We start from the raw sequence: 14,916 nt of genomic DNA, 5'->3' as shown, positions 1-14,916 counted from the left end.
TCTAAGTGATGGCACACTCCAGCAGTAGCCTGTGCGGGGGACAGCCATGGCACATAATCGTGGGAATTCATACTTGCTGATGAGCCTGGGGGATGACTAACCCAGAGCCAGGGTGTATGAGATCGCCAGGACGACCATAGCTAAGTTCCGTAGCCTGGGTGGCTTAAACCACAGATATTCATTGTCTCTCAGTTCTGCAGGCTGGAGGTCTGAGATCACTGTGTCAGTAGGCTTGGTTCCTTCTGAGACCTCTCTCCTTGGCTGGTGAACAGTCATCTCCTCCATGTACCTTCACGTGATCTTCCCTCTGTTGTGTCTCTGTCCTCTTCTTATAAAGAGGACGGGTCGGCCAGGCACGGTGGCTCAAGCCTGTAATCCCAGCACTTTGGGAGGCCGAGGCAGGTGGATTACGAGGTCAAGAGATCGAGACCATCCTGGACAACATGGTGAAACCCCGTCTCTACTAAAAATACAAAAAATTAGCTGGGCACGGTGGCGCGTGCCTGTAATCCCAGCTACTTGGGAGGCTGAGGCAGGAGAATTGCCTGAACCCAGGAGGCGGAGGTTGCGGTGAGCCGAGATCGCGCCATTGCACTCCAGCCTGGGCAACAAGAGCGAAACTCCGTCTCAAAAAAAAAAAAAAAAAGAGGACGGGTCATATAAATGAGGACTTACATGACTGACCTCATTTTAACTTAATTACCTCTTTAAAGACCCTATCTGCACATACAGTCACATTCTGACGTACTGAGGATTAAGACTTCAACAGATAAATTTGGGGAGGACAGTTCTGCCTATAACATGGATTTCCTTGTCTCTCCTGGTGCTCCATGGCTTGTTTGGTTTCTTGCAAGTTCTCTAACCTTCAGAGTTAAGTGACCTCTGGCTCACAATGTGTTATTCAGACGGCCATTGCCCTGATATTATAGCGGGGATGGTTCAGTACTTTCCCCAAACTTTGAAACTTTGAAACATCAGTACACGAAGCTTGACATTCTAAAGTTCTTTTTTTTCTTTTCTTTTCTTTCTTTCTTTCTTTCTTTCTTTCTTTCTTTCTTTCTTCCTTCCTTCCTTCCTTCCTTCCTTCCTTCCTTCCTTTCTTTCTCTCTTTCTTTCTTTCATTCTTTCTCTCTCTCTCTTCCTTCCTTCCTTTCTTTCTTCCTTTCTTTCTTTCTCTCTCTCTTCCTTCCTTCCTTCCTTTCTTTCTTCCTTTCTTTCTTTCTTTCTCTCTCTCTTTCTTCCTTCCTTCCTTCCTTTCTTTCTTTCTTTCTTTTTTCTTTCTTTCTTTCTTTCTTTCTTTCTTTCTTTCTTTCTCTCTCTCTTCCTTTCTTCCTTCCTTCCTTCCTTTCTTTCTTTCTTTCTTTCTTTCTTTCTTTCTTTCTTTCTTTCTTTCTTTCATTCTCTCTCTCTCTCTCTCTTTCTTTCTTTCCTTTTTCTTTTTTTGACAGAGTCTCACTCTGTCACTCAGGCTGGCATGATTTCAGCTCATTGCAACCTCTGCCTCCTGTGTTCAAGTGATTCTTGTGCTTCAGCCTCTTGAGCAGCCAGGATTAAAGATGTGTGCCACCATGTCTGACTAATTTTTTTATTTCTTAGTAGAGATGGGGTTTCAATACGTTGGCCAGGCTGGTCTCAAACTCTTGGTCTCAAGTGATCCACCTGCCTCCGCTCCCACAGCGCTGGGACTGCAGTTGTGAGCCACTGCGCTTGTCGAATTCTTTTCCTTTCTTTCATTAATGATGACTTTAGGCAGTCTGTATTTTGGATTTACTTACTTTTTCAAGGGAGTGTTTCTGAAACACAAGGTTGAGGCTAAATGTTTCTATATTTTGTAGAATGTTTTATGGTTTATTAACACATGTTTTCGACTGTGAAAGATAATGTAGCCCTTGTTACTTCTACACCTGTATTGATTTCAGTTTCCTGAGTTGAAGTGACAATAACACAGACAGAGTTTTTTATTATTATTATTTTCAACATAGATGATGTTGAGCAGGTAGCCCAACTTAACCTTCTGTTTTTGAATTAAGCTGATAAGATTAAATGTTGGAAAACAATAGATGCTACATTTATTTAATAACAATAGAGGTCTAAAAATTCAGGCCAATATAAAAATGGGACAAAGAAAAACAACAGGAAAGTTAGGTGGATAAAATTGGCCAACACAACTATAGACTCCAAAGGAGAGGACCTTGATTTGGAGAAACCAGAAAGTGCCACCCTCTGAAAGAAGCTCACAGTGACCAATAGAAAATTAATGAGCTCAGGCACCTGTATATATACACCAGGAACTGGGTCATTTGTCAGCATGCTGCAGAGGCTCAGCAGCGTTTCTGGTGGTGTGTGCTGAAGAAGGTCACTTCTGTAAGGCAATACAGGGATTGAGGGTGCCTGGGCATGCAGATCTCTGTATATTGTTCCTGTCTCTTAGAAAGCTGAAATGCTCAATCATGCTTTAAATGCTCTGAGAGGCCCTGCAAGGAAAACAAGCAAGTCCAGTTTAATTTCATTTAACCCAGCATTTTCTACAAGGGGTTTGACTCTAGGCCGCTCTTTGTAGGACCACATTCATAGGAGGTTAGCATAAGCTTCTCACATGGCTCATTTCATTGAACTCCATACAGCCCTACAGAATTTGCCACCATTAGCACCCACATGGGATGAATAATGAAGCTGAACCTAGCAGAGATGAAATAAACTAACCTAAGGGAACAGTGAGTGCTGGAACCTGGGCTGACTCCCCACAGCCTGCACAGAGGCCTCGTCCCACGCACTCCCGACCCAGGCACACCGGTAGGCTCTTCTGAGCAGCCACAGGAGCTGCCCAGTTCCCATGACAGGTCCATCACCAGGGTGGAGACAGAGAAACTGGGCGTTCAGAGCCCAACAGTTTTCAAGTACTGTTTCTCTTAGGGCCACCCAGACGCCCCTCAGCCTCTGGATGGTGCTCACCAATGGGTCAAAGGTACAAACTTTGTTTTTCAAATGGGTTTAGCTTTGAGAGCGTAGTCTGCCTTTCAGACTGGCCTCTGTGAATGCGTCATGGTTCCCGCAAGCCAAGGTCACAGGGGCAGCACTAACTGTGGACATTCTAGAAGGGCCATTCTCTGTCATGGGGGCTGTCTCGTGCGTTGGGAATTCTTGGGAGCATCCCTGGCCTCCATCTACCAGAGGCCAGTAGCACGCCTCACCCTCCCCAACAGGTTGTGTTCACCAAAATGTCTCCAGCCATTGCCAGATGTCCCCTGGGGGTTAGAGTTGCTTGGTAAGAACAACTTGAGTTACAGCGTTGTATGAATTCACAACCACCAGCCGTTTGCAAGTCTGTGAGCATGAACCAGGGCGCAGGAGCACTCCCCCGGCTTGGATGAATGGAGAAACCCGGGATTCTGAAATTGCACAGTATTAGGCTGTTCTCGCGTTGCTATAAACATAATTGAGACTGGATGATTTATAGAGAAAAGAGGTTTAACTGGCTCATGGCTCCTCAGGGTGTACAGGAAGCGTGACACTGGCATCTGCTCAGTTTCTGGGGAAGTCTAGGAAAACTTAAACCATGGAGGAAGGTGAAGGGGGAGCAGCACGTCCCACGTCACATGACAAAAGCAGGAACACTTTTAAATGGCCAGGTTTTGGAAGAACTCACTTACCGTCATGAAGGTGGCACTGACAGAATGGCACTAAACTACTCATGAGCAACCCATCCCCCATGATCCAGTCACCTCTCACCAGGCCCCACCTCCAACACTGGGGATTACAATTCAACCTGAGATTTGGGCAAGGGCAGATCCAAATCCCATCACGCAGGAAGCTGAAACCTAGTGGCTGAATCCCAGGGCACCTGGATCAGTCAGTGTCCCAGAAGGAACCAGAAGGCCTAGCAGGACTGGGGAACTGAGGTGAGCCTGAGCACGATCAAGACAGTGCTGGCGGAGTTGAGGGATATCAACAAGGAGTGACGCAGCACCCTGGGCCCAGCCCAGCTGGAAGTGATTGTCACCTCTGCACCTGCAGGAGCAGGTGAGTAAGCAGTCCCTGAACCTGGCGAGTCGTATGGAAAGGCTGCCCAAGCCAAGCTGCAGCCCTTAGGACAGAGACAAAGCCTTCTCGAGCAACCTGGCATGGAGGACCAGGGAGAAATCATTCCTTGCATACTCTTCCTCCCTCCTTCCTGTTTTTTTTTTTTTTTTTTTTTGCTGTCTTCCTCCTTTGGTCAAGGACGTAGAAAGCCAAAAGACGAGAGTGGCGAATGCAGAATATCAGCTTTCATTCTAGATCAGTTTTCTCCAAACTACTCACAAGCCTTCCCGGCAGCATTTATTATATGATTTTTCTCCCCATATGGAGTGCTTATTTATTATAAATTGAATTCTTATATAAAAGTCTTATTTTTGTGGATTCTGTTATGCTACTCTATATATCTTTAAAAAAACCTAGCTCCTCATTATTTCAATTATCTGTTTTATGACATGGTTTAATATTCAGTGGAGCGAGCTGGACTAATTTTGCTGCCAAACTACAATTTGCCATTCCCCCTTCCTCCTTCTTCGTTTATTTTCCCATGGTGTGTCTTAAATGACTTACAGCCAAAACCTTTCTGATTGCAGTGGGCAGATTGCCTGAACCTTTACTATGAGTTTAGTACTCTTTAACACTTACCTAGGCTTTCTTTGATTTGCTTTCCTTTTCATTAAAAACAAAAGTTTCTTGAAAATTCTCCCTCTGTATGTTTGCTAGAATGGTTTATTTCGCCATGGATGTATGCATTCATTTCCTTTCCAGATGGAAAATCCTATACAATTAAAAAACAAGCACACTATGCCCCTCCTTTTCTTAAACAGCATTTCCAAAAGTAGTAGCCTAAGTTTTGTTTTTGTCTCCAGTCATGTCCTAAGTCTTGTTTGAGCAGTGTTGATTATTGAGACCTGATGCTTCACCCACACGTACACCATTTGTTCAGTGTAAATGTTTTGTTTTTAATGAGAACAATTTATACTCAATATCTTCAAGGAAAAGTAAGATTCTGATATCTGACATTACTACTAATCCTTTGGGATGTGTAAAATGCACAACATCTGGGTACAATAAACAATAATAAGGCCTGATAATGTTTTCATTGCTCAGCAGCCTTTTAGTAAGCTGTCCACAGATTTTTCTAAAATGTCTTAAACAAAGAATAACAATGAAATTTCAGAATCACAGACATCATTAGCTTGTATTTCCGGAGAGTGATTCTGCAGAGTGAAATAGGGACATACACACGTGAGATGAAATATCTGGTTGAGAGAGACATTTATCACAGCACACATGGAAATGCCTAATGAGTTAGTTACACGAAAGCAAAATGTCCAGATTCTTGCCATTTTGATTTGTGCTGCATGTTGAAGCAGGCACTGTGGACTGAAAGGTTGTGATGATTAAGCTCCAACTGGAACCAGTGCAACAATGTCAAATACTGAGCATTCAATGTGGCTAACTTTCCTTTTTTTTTTTTTTTTAACATTTTAAGTACCTTTTGGTTTCACACAGCTTTAAAAGGTAGTAAATAACACTAGCAAGAATTCCACCAATGTGGCAATGAGACAAGACCATAATTTATTTGGGAAATTGACCAAAACAAAAATACATTGCTGAAAAAGGCGAAGAATGGCTTCCCCTTTCTCCTTCTCCGTTGGCGGAGCGATCCTGTGTACTCGGCTCCAGCAGGGAAAACAAGCATTGACAAATTAGGTGTCGCGAGCACCCTCCTGCCAGGTTAGCAGGAGGGACCTGTGGCATGCTTTCCCTCACTGGCTGCCACGCTCTCTGTCTCCTTGGGGACATCAGGAAGCTGTCCAGAAAAATAATTGCTTGTCATGGTGGGTGGGTCAGGACCCTTTCCAAGTGACCTAGAAGGAAGAATAAAATATTACATTCAAATATCTGTCTTGCAAACACGCCTATATTTTGTATTTCCCATAATTCCACCATGCAAAGAAGTCAGTTGATGTATTTACCTTTTAACAGGGTGAGTGTGAAGGAGAATAAAGAGTAGAAATGTGTGGTATCTTCCTTCTCATTTAAAATTAGCCAGTCATGTGAGATATTGTTAGTGTTTATATGTGGATTAAAGACTACAAGGAATGTGGCCTATTGGGCTACATCCCACAAGCAGATCAGAGAACAGACTCTGTGGCAACTCTTAAAGGAACCTGGCTCCAGGGATCAGGAGCCTCTGCAGACCCTCAGCCAATGGCTCAGGGACTGACACGTCCCTGGAACACCCAGCAAACTGGAAATTGTCAGCTATCTGAATGGCATCTGCGGTTCTAAAGAAAGTATTTACAAATACCTCCCCATGCTGACAGCCTGCCTCAGGAGCAGGAGAGAGCTCTGAAATAAGCAATTCACATTCTCAAAGAGATCTGAGAACATTCTTTAGAGAAAAGGGAATAGCATAAACTGAGAAGCTTGCTTTGTAAGTTTTCTTTTGTTTCCAATCAAAGCAGTCAATAGTAGATTGGCTGCTCCAGAAAATAGCATTTATTACTTTTATAATCAGAAAAAAAGTGAAGCGATTTGGATTTTAAGGAGAAAATCGTGCAATTAGGTATATTTCCAAAGATATCAAAATTCCAGAAATACAGGCAACCTGCTGAAATGAAACCCACAGGCATTACACGTCTCTTGCAGCAAGATAGATCAGTCACAGCGGACCAGCAGCTTCTGAGTGTTGAGGGGACATCTGTGGCCCCAGCATCCAATCTTGCCAAGTCTCGTTCCTTCCCATGGCCACAGTCACAACGATCTCAGTAACTGAAAGGTACCCCTTGCCGCACTGCGGAAGTTGCCAGCAAAGCTCTGCGAACTGAGCAATGCTCACGACGTGAAAGGCATTCACAGGGGCGATTGGCATGGAATAAACCACAAGAAACGGACATGAAGGAGTGAGTAAACATTGATAACAAGTTTGTACAACTCAATGCAAAAGTAAAAGCAAAACAAAAAAATACTAAAAAGAGGCCGGGGCGGTGATTTATGCCTGTAATCCCAGCACGTTGGGAGGCCGAGGTGGGTGGATCACCTGAGATCAGGAGTTCAAGAGCAGCCTGGCCAATGTGGTGAAACCCTGTCTCTATTAAAAGTATAAAAATTAGCCAGGCATGGTGGCACACACCTGTTATCCCAGCTACTCAGGAGCCTGAGGCAAGATAATAGCTTAAACCTGGGAGGCAGAGGTTGCAGTGAGCCGAGATCACACCACTGTACTCTAGCCTGGGTGACAAGAGTGAGACTCCATCCCCCCCAAAAAAACTAAAAAGAAATAAAGAGTAATGTAAAATAATTTGATGAGAATCATCTGCTTGTTAAATTCCCACTGACTTTCCAATAGCTTGGGTGGCAGATAGAACAAGAGAAAAAGAAACCAATAACGTGCTGCGTGTTAATGCTTCCCTCCTATGTGAGAAAGCTCAAAGATGCACTTTATACGAATGCTGATTGAGAAAATGTGTACACAAATCAAACTTCAGCATTACTGTTGTTAGCGAAGAAAGTGCACAAATCGTAAACAAAAACAGACAGCAAGTGCTGCCTGCCAACATGGCTGAAGAAGGTAGGGAAGGAAACACGTGGGGGGCAGAGGGAAGCACAAACAAACGCATAGATTACAATGACAGAATCAAGACCAAGACATGCGTTCGTATGGAAAAGCAAATGTGTTAAACTCCGGTGACAAGGCAAATTCTCAGACTGTATAACAGCAAATATAAACTTTTATCTTCCTCCCAAGGATCCCTATAAAATGCAAGCATCTCTGTAAAGGTAGATTCTTAGAACAAGAATTTCCTGGAAGTGCATGTCTTCAGGCACCTAAAGGACAGAGAGAAAATGAGCAAAAAGTCCTGAATTCATCCATCTGTATTCGCTCAGCCAGCATCTCCTGAATGGCCCTGGACACTGCGTGGGTTGCAGAGATTATGATGGTGAGCAAGATACTGCGTCTGCTCTCGAGAGGTGCCGTTCTGGAGAGGAGTGCAGACATGGCGAGGTGGTGACCCCACAAAGGACACATGCTGGGAGAGGAAGAATGGGGAGCCCAGGGCCAGCCTTTCCTACCTTGAGCCAAGAAATCAGTTTGAAGCAGGACAGTGCCATTACATAATTGGTCATTTGTGTCTATAACTCTCATGGAAAAACTCAGATTGAATAAGTAATACATGCCCACACACTCAAAATGTACCCCACTTTGTGTACATTTCAGTTTTTAATGTGTTTTGCAGTTTGGGTCACTTTCCCCTGTAGATGCACAGAGCCTGATTCTCCTGCACAGCTCTCCCGGGTGGGTGATGCTTGAGAGCTGGTTGAACAGAAAAAGGCTCTGAGCTACACATGGGAACTTTTCCTACAGCAGAAGAGGAGTCAGAAGATGAAAATAAGGATCCAGGAAATCATAGCACAGAGCAGTGAATGGGAAGCATTACCCTGATGGGGGTGGAGGTGGCAGTTGGGAGCATGCAATTACTTTCAAATGTTTTTATAACCAGGCAGCCGTCGTGCCAGAGCTGAGGCTTTCTTCACTCAATGGCAAGGTTTTTAAATAATTCTGTACATTTTCAGAGCCCTCAGAGACAATGTGAGATGGGGGCAGCTTCTAACATGTCTCCCATCTGTGCAAGTGATTTAGCTTATTCTAGTTGGGGACTGGCTTAGGTTGGGCTCCCCCAGAAGCAGACCCCAAAACCAAGATGTGAGTGCGAGTCATGTGTTTTAGAGGTGATCCTAGAGAGCGTTAATTCCACCATGTGGAATTATTTCCCGCAAGTGAGTCGGGAAAGGTTGGGGGGAGGGTGGAAAACCAAGGCAGGGAGTTCTTGTAAGCAGGTGCCCCCCGCCCCGAGGACATTTGGGCTTATCCTGCTACATTCTGCTGTGGGAAAGGGAAGCTGGGTATTCACCCAGTCACTCCCTTCCATCATGGTTCAGAGCAGCCCCGGAATATTAACGCCTCAGCTTGGTCAGCCATGCCTGGCCTCACAGCCATTGAAATCTTTTGCACAGCAGGCACAGGGGTTTGAAGGTCACAAGCCATGGGCGTGTGTATGAATGGGAAACCAAGGTGATGCTGGTGGGGTGCTGGCAGCATCCATTAAATGGCTGTGCCTCAACTCTTCTTGCCATCCTCTGCTACCATTTTTCTTTTCACATCTTTGTTAAATTAATGCTTGTGTATTCTTTTTTTTTTTAATTTTAAAATTACTTTTATGTTGCTCAGGCTGGTCTCAAACTCCTGACTTCAAGTGGTCCTCCTGCCTCAGCCTCCCCAAATGCTGGAATTATAGTCATGAGCTGCTGCACCCGGACAGTGCCTCGCGTCTTATTCTGCTAACCTGCTGCGGCTTCACTCTGTTACGCTTTGTCTTCCTCCTTCCTTCCCCACACTTCCTTCTTTCCTCCCTGCAAACATGTACTGAATGATCACTCATTTCAGGCCCTGGTGATGAAAGATGACTGGACCTTTCTGTGCACAGATTCTTATTGACACTGTACTGGCAAGGCTAGGAGACAGGCATGCATGAAACACTGTGGAACACGGAGCTAGCATCTTCTAGCTCAAAAGTAACTGCCAGGGAACTGGATGAAGTGACTCCTGAAAAGGCCGTGCAAAGACAGGTGGTGCGCTCAGAGCGTGCAGGGTGCTGGTTCAATGTGAGGTTTGATTATGACAGCAGGTGATAGGCAGGCTGATGTGTGATGAGGAGTCTCTGCTCCTCCAAGTTCCCATCACTTTCCCGGCAAGGCAGTGGGGAGACAAATGACCTCTGCTGTTGAGGACAGAGGAGGCCACAGTACATGCTCTATTGATGCATTTTCCAGGTGGAATTTGGGTCACAGTGTAAACAGTTTGTGAAAGCTTGAAGGAAGACATATGACAGACGACATACGCTTCAAACAGAGTAAGGCCACTGTCACTACTCCTTAAATCCTGTCCTTCCTAGAGAATGCTCCCTGAGTGTCTAATGTGCACATCACATATTGTTCAGCCAGATGTTCAAGCCAACTTTCTGCAGACCTCTCTGTCATCCCTTGAACTCAAACTTCACTGTGTATAATGAACCCTGGGGAGCCTATTATAGTGATATTCCTAGGCCCTGTTCCAAATCTACTGAATCCGAATCTCTGCTGGTGGTCCCAGAACTCTCGAGTTTGGGCAGTCAACCATGCTTTCTCTGGGTTAAAGGAAGGATATACCCATTCATCCATCTGTTTATGTATCTGCCCATCTATCCATCCACCCATCAATCCATCCATCTATCCATCCACCCATCAATCCATCCATCTATCCATCCACCCATCAATCCATCCACCCACCCATCCATCTATTCATCCATCCTACCATTTATCTATCCATTATCCATCCATCTGTCCACAAATTTATCCATTCATCTATTCATTTATTCATTTAAAAATATTCACTGCAGACCTACTATGTGCAAGGCACAGTGCTAGGCTGTGGAGCTACTGAACAAAACAGACAATTATTCCTGCCATCAGAAATGTCACTTTCTTGGGAGGCAGGCAGACGAGAAAGCGACAGATAGGTCAGGTACGTGGGATGTCAGGAGCAGTAAGTGTTATGAAACCTGGAGCAGGGGAGAGGTATGTGGAATGTAAAAGTGCAGCTGGAATTTTTAACAACAGTGGTTGGAAAAAGTTCCTCTGAAAAAGTGACATTTGCATTAAAGACTTAAGGCGAGACAGCCCGCCATCAACATGCTCACTGGGGAGAAAATTCCTGGCAGAGGGACCAGCTACATCTGGCAAGTTTCTAGTAATAGAGAGAAAGCCAGCACAGCTGAGCCGGTGAGTGAGATGGGAGGGTTGGTTGTGAGGTCAGAGAAGCTGAGGCCACTAGGGAACTTTAGGTTTTTCCCTGGTTGAGATGAGAAGCTCTTGGAGGAACTGGAGCCATGGAGTCCTGTGATCTGATGCCTGCTTTAACAAGATCTCTCGGGCTGCTGTGTTTAGAATAAACAGAAAGGTAGGGAGGTGGATTCTGGTAGCCTGGCGGGGAGGGAACTGCAATGAAGTTCTCAGACCAGCAAAGAGTGTTCAAATTTTTTGCTTTAACAAAAGGATTTTCATTCAGAAATGGATGCGACGAATAAGCAGTAAAACACACAAAAAATACAGAATATACTCCAGGTAGAGGATGCTGGGCATATTAGTCTGATCTCATGCTGCCAAGACTGGGTAATTTACAAAAGAAAGAGGTTTAATTGACTCACATTTCCATGGGGCCAGGGAGGCCTCAGGAAGCTTACAATCACAGTGGAAGGGGAAGCAAACATCCTTCTTCACATGGCAGCAGCAAGAAGTGTAGAGTGAAGTGGGAGAAAAGTCCCTTTTCAAACCATCAGATCTTGAGAACTCACTCACTGTCACAAAAACAGCATGGCAGTAACCACTCCCATGATTCAATTACCTCTGACCGGCTCCTTGCCATAACACGTGGGGATTGTGGGAACTACAATTCAAGAGGAGATTTGGGTGGGGACACAGCCAAACCACATCACTGGTTACCACAAGGCCACCCCAGGCTGACTGTGCCCCCCACAGTCCTAGGGGCACTGTTGCACATGCATCAGAGCTGGGCATGCAATAAATTGCTCTGCCTGGGCTGGGGAATTAGCACGGAATGAAGGGAAAGTGCTGGGATTCTGGATCTGTTTGCAAGGTAAGGCCAACAGGCTGTCTAGCAAGGTCCCTTTCACAGTGGAAATGGGATTACCTTCTAGCCTCTTCCTCATGTGGGTCCCCTTTGCAGAGCAGGTTCAGGGTAGAACTTTCATTTGGATTCTTCAGAACCAGCAGAAAGTCACCGAGTGCTGCCCTGGCTTTGTCATAGGTCATCAATCTCCTAAAAGCCTGGGGAAGACAACGTGGAGAGTGAGCCCAGATGTATCTGTGGAGACAAGGTGCCCATTAATAGAATGTCATATTTCGTCAATGACATTGTAGGAATTTGTAAGTGTTTTCTGAAGGGAAAAACATTTTGCCTTTGATGGATTTTCTGTTTTACAGACATAATTAATCACACTTCTTAAGAAATCAATTTCTCTAATGGCAAAAATAATCTATGTTTTGCCAACTGGAAACACCACTTTCAGTTAAGAAACACTCTCCCTCAGCTGATTGCACTTCTTGGCGCCAGAAGCAAGGATGCCGTCCATGTGCTCAGATTATAATGATTCACTGAAGAAATATGAAGTCCTCAGACCAGCAGAGAGTATTTAAATGCTTTTGCTTTAACCAAAGGATTCTCATTCATAAATGGATGTCACAAATAAGTAACAAAATACAAATATACAATCTACAAAACAATTGTTTTCAGGCTTCTGGGGAAGAGACATTTTCTGCAGAGTATCGTGTGATAATCTAGAATCAAAGAATGTGAACTCATAGGCAGATATTAACCTAGAGCCATTCCCCTGCCCCGTGGTAGGACCCCTCTTCAGTATCCTCAGGAGATGGGCTTCTATGCCCCCTCCCAGAATGTCAGGGGAGGAAGAGGTTGACCCGCTGCCTGCTGCTTCGTCTCTGAATAGTGCTGGCTGTGGGGAAGTTCAGCTCATTGCAGATCTGCCCTCCTGCCATTTTCCCATTGGCGCTGGGTAGGTCTTCTGGAATTACAGATAATGTGTACAGTTCTTTCCTCAAAAAGGTGAAGCTGGCTATCAAGTCAGTACGAAAAATTCGCTTTTCTGAGCCCACACTTTCCCCACTCCGCCAGCTACTACAAGAATCCAGTCTTGGTGATTTCTTAAAGAAGATGCTTGAACCAAGGCATAGCATCTCCAAGGCACGTGGCCTCCACAGAGCTCACCACGTGCTTTCCATGGCCACCCCAGGTTTCCAGAGGGAACGAGGGCTGGCACTTAGTGAGAGTCACCTCCTTCTTGCCCTGGGGTTGGAATGAATCACCTTGGGGGAAGAAGTCCTGCTTCTCCGAAAACAATGAAGGAACTAACACTTGGCTCACCCCGACTCAGCTGTGCAGGCTCCGTTGGAAGAGAAAACTCAGCATCCTGAATCCATCACAGTCTGGAAGGAATCTCGCAGGAGAGAATGACTTGATTTTAAAATTCCGACTGCCTTTGTCATCCTCCTGCCAGGCCTGACCTTTTGCAGATATGCTTTTAATTAAGCAAGGGTTTTGCTTAGCCTCCTCCCAGCTTCTTCAGTTTCCAGCAATGATGCCAGATTGTTAGTTAACTCCTTAAATTAACACGAGGGCTGCAGGAGCACTGGGGGCTTCCACAGGAGGCATCAGTGCTTATATTTCTGTGCTTGTCATGGCTGCTTCTCTGCATACTGAGGTCCAGGGCACTGGGGTGACAGAGAGCACGTGGCCACGCCGGCCAGTCACAGGGAGGACCTGGCTGTGTGCTGCACATATTTGTGACCTTACCAGACTGGCAGGCTACATTCTGGACTGAACCTAGAAGACACGCCTCTGGGGTAAAGAGAGGTCAACAAAGCAGCTCGTGTTCCCTGCTCCAAAGGACGCAGCTGCAGAGTGTTTGGTCATGGAGAATTGCTACCGTCCCAGACTCAGAACTTGGAACAGGCTGTCCATCTCGAAAATACAAAGAAAAAAAAAGATCAACAGGAACCCAAAGAGGTGAGGAAAAGTGCACTGTGCAGGAAGCCCACTGCTCTTTCCGTGGGGAAATGCTGAAGCCCCTTGGAACTGCTGGTCGGGATGATTGTGGCAAGTGCCTTCTTGCCACACTGGGTGAGGTGGCATTTCCTCATTAAAGTCCCTTAGCATTTTCTAAGGGGAGCAGTTTAAGGGTATCTCTTCATAAAATAGCCAACTGTTCTAACCAAGCCCCTTTCGGATAGAACTGACCCCTGCTTTTCTCCAAAGGTAAATATTGGATGTGACAATGGGAGAAAGTCATTCATTTCAAGCTGTTATTAACAATCTCTGGCAGAAATTCAGCAAGCAAGAATCTGGTTTGAAATCCAGACACCCAAAGGCCTAGGCTGATCACTGCGTTTGTCTGTAACATGAGTACTTGCACACAGCAGCCTGTTACATGGGTTTCCTTTGAATTAGGAAGGCTGGCATCCTTCCAAAGGGACCACTGGGTCTAAGGGTCCTGCTGCCTGCTTGGTTCCAAAACCTTCTCTTGTGTCTAGAATTTTGGGAGATATCATTGCAAGCTGACCTCAAGGCTGCACCCCAGCTCCTGGGGCTGATAGGCTCACACCCCCACGTCCTGCCCTCCCAGGATCCTCCAGATCCTTTAGGAGGAGGAGACGCTGACCTGGACATTTGGAGAGACTCGGTCTTCCCAGACTTGGGGGTGGGAGGGGTAAGGGGAGTTGCCAAGTCTCTGACTCTATTTACATCTCAGGAATTGTACCTGTGTAGGGTCCCTCAGTTTTGCAGCCAATGCCGAGGCAGGTGCAGTCCCTGCCTGCTGTGTGTTGCTGGGACACTTTGCCACAGGTGTCACCTTCACTCTCTCCACTCACCTAATGCTGACAGTGGTGCCCGTGGACCAGGTCTTCTCCCCACACCTCCTGAAATACCCATTTGTTGATGGAACCTTCCTTTATAGCACAAGGAATTTCCCCTCCAAGGGCCTGTGAATGACACCAGGAGCAGCCTACTGTATATGATAATTGTTTTCCAGACTGAAATACAATCAAAGTAACTACTGCCCAGGGGGTGGTATCAGACATGCATGGGGAGAAGCCATGGGGTAGCACCAATGGGAACTGGAATTCCAGAGCCCCTTATGTTCCAGAAGAATTCCTCGGACTCCATGGAAGGCTATCATTCCGCCGAGCAGTTCACTCCTGCTGCTTCCATTGGAGGGACGTGTCTCAGTGCAAGAGGCAAAGAAGTCAAGTGGACCGGGA

General features: G+C 45.7%; 1 long non-coding RNA gene across 2 annotated transcripts; it reads right to left on the bottom strand.

Moving 5' to 3' along the window:
- Window positions 1–5,570: 5,570 nt before the first annotated feature.
- On the bottom strand, window positions 5,571–13,355 carry LOC100895694 (uncharacterized). 2 transcript variants are annotated; one of them, XR_013519424.1, is made up of 4 exons: window positions 13,022–13,355; window positions 11,771–11,907; window positions 11,268–11,506; window positions 5,571–5,888 (listed from the first exon to the last, which is right to left on the bottom strand). It is a non-coding gene; the product is annotated as an uncharacterized LOC100895694 (long non-coding RNA). The 2 variants fall into 2 exon arrangements; XR_621266.5 differs by lacking the exon at window positions 11,268–11,506.
- Between the last annotated feature and the right edge of the window lie 1,561 nt (window positions 13,356–14,916).

This window comes from Callithrix jacchus, chromosome 6, assembly GCF_049354715.1.
Source record: "Callithrix jacchus isolate 240 chromosome 6, calJac240_pri, whole genome shotgun sequence".
In the NCBI taxonomy this organism is placed as follows: Eukaryota; Metazoa; Chordata; class Mammalia; order Primates; family Cebidae; genus Callithrix; species Callithrix jacchus.
This window is presented reverse-complemented; position numbering and strand designations above follow the sequence as displayed.